Raw genomic sequence first — 10,236 nt, 5'->3', positions numbered from 1 at the left:
AGGGGCGGTAGTTACACTCAGTAGCACAGGAATAGAGAAGGAGGGAGAGACAGAGAAAGAGCCAGGGACAAAAACGTCACATTAGAAAGGTATAGTAATCATCCACAACTATTTTCAGTTGCAGATGATAAAGGATTCAGAAAGTTTATTCATGCAGGCCCATATGACAGAGAATATGCATCTTCTTTTTGTTTTCATATTATAATTTACATTTAATTGTGTTGTGGTTTGCAGTGTTTTGTGTTGTTTCACTTTAAATTTGTAAAAGGAAAAAGCTGAATATTTAAATAGTTAAAAGTTGAAATGTGACTAGTAAATTTTTGTATTATATGATTTATTTATTACATTTTATGTGGAGTGAATAAATAAAAGTATATTTACGGTGGCCCCTACAGACAAAGCACGTACAAACCCTGAATCACGTACAAACTCCAAAACACGTACAAACTCCAAAACACGTAAAAACACGTACAAACTCCGAAGCACGTACAAACTCCAAAACACGTAAAAACTCAGAAGCACATAAAAACTCAAAACACGTACAAAACACAACAGGAGTGCTCCAGGATGCTAGGCACTGTGTTGAGCTTTTGTTACCTAGTGGCTACACAAGCCAGCAAGTACCAACGACCGGATTTGGTGTGTGGTAGTAACAGGTAAATGAATTTTTTTTAAATTATTTTACTATATATGAATGCTTGCGTATAAATACACAAACAATACACATATGCTTTCATGCTTTCAATTGTGTAATTTAAGTGATCTAGGTAGTTCTGTTTTGGAAGTTCAGTTCATGCTAGAAATGTGTTTTGGAGTTTGTATGTGCTTTTTGGAGTTTGTACGTGTTTTGTCTCTAGGGGCCACCGCATATATTTATATATAAACATATAAAGAGCCGGTTCTCTAAAAAGAGCCGGAAATCCCATCACTAGTTCCTAGCAGCGTTTTCCTTCGTTTTTGCGTTTATGTCTGGGCAGGATTTTTTTTTTAAAAACGAAAACGGAAAATCTCAGTTTTCAAAAATACCCGTGGACGTAGCCCACACTAATGCGTTTTCGTTTGAAAACGTATCGTTTTCTCTCCGTTTTGGCCTCCCATCCACACTGAGACAGCGTTATCCTCAAGGAAAAACGCAGCGTTTTGAAAACGCTCTCGAAAACGCATACATTTCAAAACAGAACTGCCCCGTCGCAGTATGGACACTCGAAAACGCAGACTTTCTAAAACAATGATGCATTTTAGTCATGTGACAAATTAAACAAAGATTGCGGAGGGCATTGTATAGCAGTTGTTTTGATTGCTCTCAATTTTGACAGCCCTAAAGAAGATTATTATCAGTTTGTACATGCTCCAGATAGCTTTTCTTAAAATTCTTTAATTCTCACTCGCTTTTGCACATGCGCAGGACTGGAAACTTTTAACTGTGAAGACGACTGAAAACGCTGACGTGGAGCGTTTTCAGACGAAAACGCCTTTTTCAAATCTATCAGGGCTAGTGTGGACGTAGTGCTCACCAGCCAATGTTGATGAAGAAATGCTTAGAGGGATCCAAACTTCAAGTACTGGTGTTTATTCAAACACATCAAAACAAACACAAGTGTTCATTTCCAAGTATAGGATTATTTGCAATCGCCATAATGACTATATGGGTTACTTGGTCTGCAGTGAACATGCTTCCTCTGCCCCCAGCATCTGGTCATCTAGCAATTCTGTAAAGTAACAATTTCAGTATTTTTACATCAATGGTATTGGTGTGTTTCTCATTGGCATATGGCAGTGCTACAAATCTTTGTGCGAAGTGACTGTACTAACCGATTCTCATTTCAAGATGTCCTTATGGTACTTGCTACAGTGTAGCGGCTCGAGTTAGGCTGGACCCGTTGGCCAGCTACCCTCAGGGTCATTCCACGGTTGATTACATGGTCCACTATTGTAGCTCTGATGTCATCAGCAATTCTATTTCTTACTCTTCCTACCCTTCCTCTCCCCCCTCCTCATCTTCCTCTCCCCCCTCCTCGTCTTCCTCTTGCTCCTCCTTGTCCTTGTCATCCTCTTCATCCTACTTCTTCACCTCCACGTCCTCTTCCTCGGCCTCCTCTACTTCTCACTCTTTCTGCTCCCTCCATTGTACTCCGCACACACAGCTTACCTGTATTGTAGTGCTTAGGCTGATTGCAAAGTGAACTAATTATCTAAAAAAGTTTTCACATGTGAAAGTGTGCCAGACAGTTGGCAAATTAGTGTTAATGATAGCCATACATGTGTATACTTTTGCTAGGAGTGTGTTGGAAATTTGGTAATTGAGTGTTGTGCAGTGAATTGTGCCTACAGTTTTGCAAAGTGTGTGTTACAAACTGAGTGCAAAGCAGTTTTTGTGCTTTTAGTTTTGCAAACTCAGTGAGTGGTTTTGCTATAAGTCTGAATAGTTTTAGAGATTGTGCTACAGGAATCACAGTTAGGGTTTAAGCATTCAGAAAAAACTGTAACACCTCACGACCAGCTCCCGATCATCAATCGCTCGTGAGGGTGTTACCACAGGCGCTCACACTGCTCACGCGCAAACACGTACACGTCGGTGAAAAAGACGGAGCAGCACGGCAGTGCTGCGTGTGATCTGGACACAAGCGATGGAGGCACAACTTGTAGAACTTTGGAAAGCTCATCCGATCCTTTTCCATGTGGCATCACAAAATTATCACGACCACAACAACCGTGAAAATAGTTGGATTTACATTGCTGCTCAATCACAGCTGCCTGATCAATGTTTTTCATTAGCAATTTAGCAAAGTTGATGGTGGTGGTGTGTCTGTGTGAGTGAAAGACAGAGAGAGCAAGCGACAGATTTTCTGTTATAACGTTCATTTTATGGAGGCACAGTGTGAGCACTCAGGTCGCATCAGAGCATCGGGCGGTATAGTGTGAGACCCTGCATCGTGACCTACGAACTTCTAACCCCTGTGAGTCAATCGTGCAGTTTGAGCAGGAGCTGAATAACGTGACTGAAAAAATCGCACAGTGTCCGCCCAGCATTAGGTGTACTGTCATCCGAGACTTGCACCGCAGTGTGTTTGTTTCCCTGTTGGCCATGCGTGTTGTTGTGGTCATCTGTTGTCTTCTGGTATTTTCTCCGCAAGCGACCTTTCCTCGACCAATGAGATGAGCGGTAATCTGAATTGTCATACTCGAATTGTCATAAGTGTGCTGTCAGCTCATTGGTCACAAAGCAGGAGAGGGGCTGGGAATTATGTTTTCAAACAAAGTGTTAATTCCATTAAAAGTTATAGACTACTTTTGATTCTCACTGTATTACGGGACAAAGTGCGTCCCTTATTAGCTCAATACGGGACGTGTACTTTTGTTTCGAAATACGGGATGATTCCGTATTTTAAGGGACGGTTGGCAACCCTACGGGTGAGGGAAGGGAGCCAGGACAGAAACATGCATGATAGCATCACACAGTTGTTGCAGATTTGCCAGCTGCACATCCAAGATGAGAATCTTCCTTTTCATGGGCTTTACCCACTCCGTTTGCCAGGCTGCCTGCCTACCTATTGTGCAACTACTGAATAGCTCAATAAAGATTTGGAGTTGTATTTCAAACCTCATTCAGTCTCTCACTATGTGAAGCACCCACTGTGGGTGGAACTGGGGTTACAGTAGTAACCACAGAATATTTTCCAGTCTTGTGTGTTTGTTACAGTTATACTTACCTGGACTTCAAAAGATTCAGACAGGATATGTTGGACAGAGTAGAAAACTATAGCCCAGGTTTAACCACTTTCACTACTTCTTTTCATACTACATGAAGACATTTATTTATGGTATTTATTTCCCACCTCTGCAACCTAAAGATGTAATAACTTGGGAGATATTGCATCTTTCATCATTGCGTTACATAATCGTTCCGACTGAGGCATACCTTCTGAATTAATTAGCAGGTCGCTGCTAAAAATGTGATATTAAGTCTGCAAGGCTTTTTCAATCATCTCATGAGTAAGTTAATAAAAACTTTTAATTTGCTGAAGGTGTAATGCTGATAGGCAAAGCCCCATCTGTAAATCATATTCATGTTTAGGGAAATTTTGTTCCATTCAAATATTAATTTGGAGTGAGATTATAGCAATATATGTCCAGGTAACAATAACAGAGAAAATTTTAATTTAAAATCTTGACAGTCTTTAGGGCGTTATTGTCATTTTTCATGTAGTTTTGGATGTCCCCATCTTCACTCTTTTTCTTGCAGTCTGAGAGTAGCCTGCAGGAATCAGAGCATTAGGATTTCTTCAATAATTACTAGCTTTCAGTCATTTGCTCTGCTCTCTCCAACTCCTCATCATTTTCTCAGTATGAAAGCTGCTTTAACCAAATATTTCCTATTTTTTATCACAATTTTATACAACTCCAGGTAGGAAAAATGTACATGCAATGTAAATATTTAGTATAAAATATCCTTTATTCCTTCCAGCTTGGTATTGTTTTTCAAGCAGTAAAGAATAGTAGAGATGCTGCAGCTGTCCATGGTGCTAAAACATATCATTCTTCACTGACTTCACATAGCGCTGATTATCTACTTATCATTGACTTCCCTCATTTAAAGTAGTACTTAAGTTGGAAAAAAATATTTTATTCTCTCACTGTTACCATATGCAATGCTGTGCAAACCTCTTAAGCTACCTCTTTTATATTTTTAAAATATTTGACAGAGAACAGAGCAAAAGTCAGAAACATCCAAAGAAGAGCTTTGCATGTCCTTCAAAAAGCCTGGAGAACTATTCCTGAAGACTACTTAAAGAAATTACAAGACAGCTGTCTAAGAGACTGTGCTGAAGAATAAAGGTGGTCACACCAAATACTGACTTTCAGGCTCGTTAGAATTATACAAACTGTTTTTTTGTTTTTTTACCTTATATGCTGGATTTCCATGTATGTTTGCTCATGTTTCAATTAATCTCAATACCTTCCTCTCATTTTTCTAGCAACATACAGAAATGTGAAGGCACACTTTTCCAGCACAGTGCTGTATTTAGATACAGTCCCCATCAAAGGTTTAAGACCATTTGAAAAATGGCAAGAAAAATCGTATTTACTGTCACGGCTGCCGATGCGAGCCGCGTGGTGTTGAAGGAAAAGGGCCCAAAATTCAGGCAGCAGACTGATGAAGTGTGATGTTTATTTACAAAGTGGCAGTGGCAAAAACAGGTAACAGACCATGAGAAATTATTGAAGGGAACCTAAACTGGGAAAAACTAAAGGGCAAACTTGAAACCATCATGAAGCGGGGTGAAATGCAGCGAGCCGCAGAGTAACGAACAGGACGCCATGGAACACAGACGAGCCAACAACAAACGCAGACCGACACCCACTATATATACAAACACAAGGAGACCAGGAAATGACATACAGGTGGGAGACACAGCTGATTCTAATACACATAATGACTGGAGGATACAAGCTGAACACAATGACCACAGACACAGACCTTTAGAATAAAACAGGAAATCCAAAACATGAACTCAGAGACATAAACCAGGCACAAGGGGAGGACACAGGATACCAAAATCAGAATAAACTAGCACAGAGGAAAATAATCATATAAAACCCAAAACGCTGGGTCAACGACCCAGCACCATGACATTTTCCATGGTTGGATCTTAACAAGGTTCCAAGTACAGCTTCAACATGCAACAAGAAGAAATGGGAGTGAGGCAAAACATTTTTTAAGCATGTAATTTATTGAAAACAACGCTTAAACTGAAACAGGTCGTTTTAAAGCTGATCAAAAGTTCACCTCCAAAAAAACCCGTAAACCCCCCAAAACAAAAATCAAAGTTCCAAACATGAACTCAGTAGACTGCAGCGATAACTGCCAGCATCTGAGCCAGCCAGACTCTGTCTGTCTCTCTCATCATGGTCACCTAAATGCACAGTAATGGCAGGTTTTGTAATAAGGCAGATCGCGCTAACATAATATGCACTGTTAGCTGATTATTTACCTGCCGCATTAACGGGAAAGGACGTACAAAAGTTACCGCTGCTGCTGGGTTGAGATTCACGAGTCCGGAGCGGAATTAAAAACATGACATTCATTTAAGGTCATCGTGTGTTTTGTGAGCAAATGCTTTTGCATATTCGTAGTGTCTCCTCCCTTAAATTAAACATCTACTTTGCAAGTATTGCAAGTTGCCCTGTTGTCATCCGTTCTCGTAAAGTATAATCAAACTTTTGAGCGTTTGAGCCGCTTAGGCGCCATGTTTCCTGCCAGGTAAATGACATTCCGCAATGTGGTGACGTCATTCGGGGCGACTGGAATCGATAAAGGAATCGTTTGCAACAATGGCAAACAATTCCAAGGAATTGAAACAGTGGGAACCGGTTCTCAACAAGAACCGGTTTTTGATACCCATCCCTATTGTTGATCACTTCCAAAATTTGTTGCAGCATGTTTGATGTAAGCGTTTCCATGAGGTGAGTGGGAACATTTCTCAAAGTGGTGAAGATGGCTGCACAAAGGGCATCTACTGAATGGAACTGTTGTTCATTTTTGTACCCAGTCAATGAATGGGTCTGTTTTCATACAAAAGGCATTAAGTGCAACAAAACAGTCAGCTAAGCCAAACTTTACTCAACTCATTCTTCTTGCTTCCTCCACTTCTGTACCATTGATTCATTAATGCTGAATTCTCTCGCAAGCTGCTCTATTCCCATGTTGTTGCCGTATGTTAATGACTAACCTTGTATTGTGGATGGATTATCTCAGTTGTTCTCCTGACTGAAGTCTGGTCTGTTACAGCATCCTGCCATGCAATTGCATTTGTCCCTAACCATCAGGAACCCTTCCGTTAACTTTTATCGAGTGAAAAAAAGTTAGCATTCATCCTCCAGCTTCACTGTGTTTATGTTATGATAACGTAGCTCTGTCGCTAGCGATCACGTAGCACATCATTATATACCAGTTAGCCCAACTTCAGTAACCCTAAAAAAGTCAGTTTTCGGTCTTCATTTATGTTGGAAGTGATAGCAGGGTATTCCATAGGTCCCTCATCCTATTCATGTAACCCCTTCTGCCAGGGTTTCTTGTATAGCAGCATTCCAACAACGCCCTATTTTCATCTCTTGCCCACCAATGCCTTCTTGTTCCAGTAGTTGATCCGGGCGACGTCCGAGCTGGTATGCATATATACATACATACACAAAAGTGTATAAACCAACAATATAATATACAATCTAATATATATATTACATATACCCCAAAAAGTTGATTCTGTTCATCTGGATGTTTTCAGTGGGAGAAACGTTTCGTCACTCATCCAAGTGACTTCTTCAGTCTCAGCTGACTGCAGGTTTCAATCTTATAAACAGGACATTTGCATAATGACTGAAACCAGCCCACTGAAGGAACAGTGGGCTGGGAGGTCAGTTCCTTAATCGTAATTATGCAAAAGAGAAAAAAAAAAAAGAAAAAGAAGAAAAAAAAAAGAAAAAAAGAAAAAGGAAGTGATAGCAGAGCTGTACGTTTTAATTTTTTCACAAATCACTCAGTCTGAACATGGTATGTCATGTTTAGGTGGAAGTTGGCAAGCTAACTTCCTGCTGACTTCTATCTCTGTTAAATTTAATAAATTTTGTTTTCATGGATGTTAAAATTAATTGGTACACCTGGTAAAGCAGCAACACTGATCATTTTATTAAAGATGACAGAAATTAGACAGTTTTAAATTCTCAGTGATGCTGCAGTGTTCGTTTGGCTTTGGGACCTGAAGTGGACAGAGTTTTGGAAGCAGATTACTCCTGACTATGGTAGCTGTAATACCCCGACAATCAATCAAGCGGTGCGGCTTCATAGCTTACTAAAGTTGTACTAAAACAGTTTTTGACAGATTTTTGAGCGCTGTGTATCACATCTGTTCAAGGTCAGTAAGCACAAGCAGAATTCATACATAAGGCGCACCTAATGTCGAAGAGCAAGGGCTGATAATAGGTTATCAGCAGCTCCCGAACTGAGTCTCTGGAGGTTGCCTGGAGTTCCTTTGCCAACAGGGTCCATTGAGAGGGATAATTTGAAGTCGTTCTTGCCTGACTGGTAAGTTGGAACAAGAAGTCTATGCAAACCAAACTTGGGTTGGACATCGTATCTGCATTAAGTCAAGATGTTGTTGAGAGGAGACTTTGTACAGTGGCGTGAATTCGGCGGCACAATTGGGAGACTTAGAATTGTCCCCTGCCAGCGCCAGTGGGTGACTAAATATATGTTTACAGACATTGCTGGTAAACCCGTGTGTCTTATTAGTGGAGCTAATGTGGCTGTAATTAAGGAATTTAATTTAAGACGGCACTACGAGACAAAAGAAGAGCGGTCCATTTTGGGGGAAGATGGTGTCTTGAGCCTCGCTTGATACACAGTACGTGGCAAAGGCAACCCATCCATTGTCTACCGCTTGTCCCTTTCAGGTAAGCCGGAGCTGGGTCAAAACACCGTTTTTAGGATCTCCTGTGGCACTCTTCACCTCCAAAGCCCGTTCAGGGCTTAAATACCTGGGGACTCGCCTTTGTTTATCCAAGCTGAATTTCTTTTCTGTGCAGCTTCGAGAAATCGTCCATTTTCCAGTTGCCCGTCAGTCTCGTTGGCGCAGTAGGCAGCGCGTCAGTCTCATAAAGGTCGCAAATTCGGCGGGACAATTGGCAGACTTGTAAGGGCTGGTGGCTCAGCAGTAGAACTGTCGCCTGCCACCCGTGAATCTCGAAATCAGAAGGTAGTGACTTGTAGCCTCACGCAAGCGATGTGCTTTGATGCACAGCACGTGACAGAGTTTGTGCATCCATTTTAAGCGTCTTGAGAGGAGACTTTGGAGAGTGGAATGAATTCAGCGGGACAATTTTCGGATGTGCAAGGGTTGTTAGCTCAGCGGTAGAATTGTCGCCTGCCATGAGTAAGTCTCGAAAACTGGAGGTGTTGAGCTCTATCCTCACGCGAGGCATGTGTTGATGCGCAGTTTGGCCACACATTTTTTGGATGTCCTGTCACACACTTCACCTTCAAGATGGCAGCCCATCCTGGGCTTGAAGAACTGGCAAGTCTGCTTCATTTGTTGACGGCTTCAAAGAATGGTTCGTTTTGGGGGGAGATTGTGCCTTGAGCCTCGCTTGATACACAGTACGTGGCAAAGGCAACCCATCCATTGTCTATCGCTTGTCCCTTTCGGGTAAGCCGGAGCTGGGTCAAAACACAGTTTCCCTGACCGGGAATCGAACCCGGGCCGCAGCGGTGAGAGCGCCGAATCCTGACCACTAGACCATCAGGGAGGTGCGACAGAGTTGTCTTGATGAGTGACGCGTGGCTGTATCGGGCTATATTTTCCATTGCGCCTCGAGAGGAGCGCTTGGGCAATGGCGTGAATTCGGTGAGAAAATTGTCACTTCCGTGAGCATTGGTGGTTCAGTGGTAGAATTCTTACCTGCCACGTGGGAGGCCCGGGTTCGAGTCCCGGCCAATGCACAGTTCCTTTATGCGTGGGGTCTTGGGGGGCATTAAGTTTGTTCTCGGTCACGGCCAGACGGCATCAAGATTTGGAACAAGAAGTCTGTGCAAACCAAACTTGGGTTGGACATCGTATCTGCATTAAGTCAAGATGTTGTTGAGAGGAGACTTTGTACAGTGGCGCGAATTCGGCGGCACAATTGGCAGACTTAGAATTGTCCCCTGCCAGCGCCAGTGGGTGACTAAATATATGTTTACAGACATTGCTGGTAAACCCGTGTGTCTTATTAGTGCAGACAATGTGGCTGTAATTAAGGAATTTAATTTAAGACGGCACTACGAGACAAAAGAAGAGCGGTCCGTTTTGGGGGAAGATGGTGTCTTGAGCCTCGCTTGATACACAGTACGTGGCAAAGGCAACCCATCCATTGTCTACCGCTTGTCCCTTTCAGGTAAGCCGGAGCTGGGTCAAAACACCGTTTTTAGGATCTCCTGTGGCACTCTTCACCTCCAAAGCCCGTTCAGGGCTTAAATACCTGGGGAATCGCCTTTGTTTATCCAAGCTGAATTTCTTTTCTGTGCAGCTTCGAGAAATCGTCCATTTTCCAGTTGCCCGTCAGTCTCGTTGGCACAGTAGGCAGCGCGTCAGTCTCATAATCTGAAGGTCGTGAGTTCGAGCCTCACACGAGGCAGGTGTTTTGGTACAGAGTTGGTCCATCCATTTTGTACAGCTTCTACCCATTTCGAGGACTCTGAAGCAT

At 42.3% G+C, this 10,236-nt stretch overlaps 1 protein-coding gene across 6 annotated transcripts in view; it reads left to right on the top strand.

The window, feature by feature from the left end:
* The window catches only part of als2b (alsin Rho guanine nucleotide exchange factor ALS2 b), a 58,428-nt gene that overhangs the window by 142 nt on the left and 48,050 nt on the right, over nt 1-10,236 (top strand). For 5 of the 6 annotated variants that reach the window (XM_082523573.1, XM_082523576.1, XM_082523575.1 and 2 more), the window contains exon 1: nt 5-89. The exons of the other annotated variant lie outside the window; for it this stretch is intronic. The gene's annotated coding sequence lies outside the window, so the exon portion shown is untranslated. Of the gene's footprint in view, nt 1-4; nt 90-10,236 lie in introns of those variants that run through there. 6 annotated transcript variants of the gene reach the window in all.

This window comes from Aulonocara stuartgranti (assembly GCF_965226115.1).
Source record: "Aulonocara stuartgranti genome assembly, chromosome: 23".
Classification (NCBI taxonomy): Eukaryota; Metazoa; Chordata; class Actinopteri; order Cichliformes; family Cichlidae; genus Aulonocara; species Aulonocara stuartgranti.
This window is presented reverse-complemented; position numbering and strand designations above follow the sequence as displayed.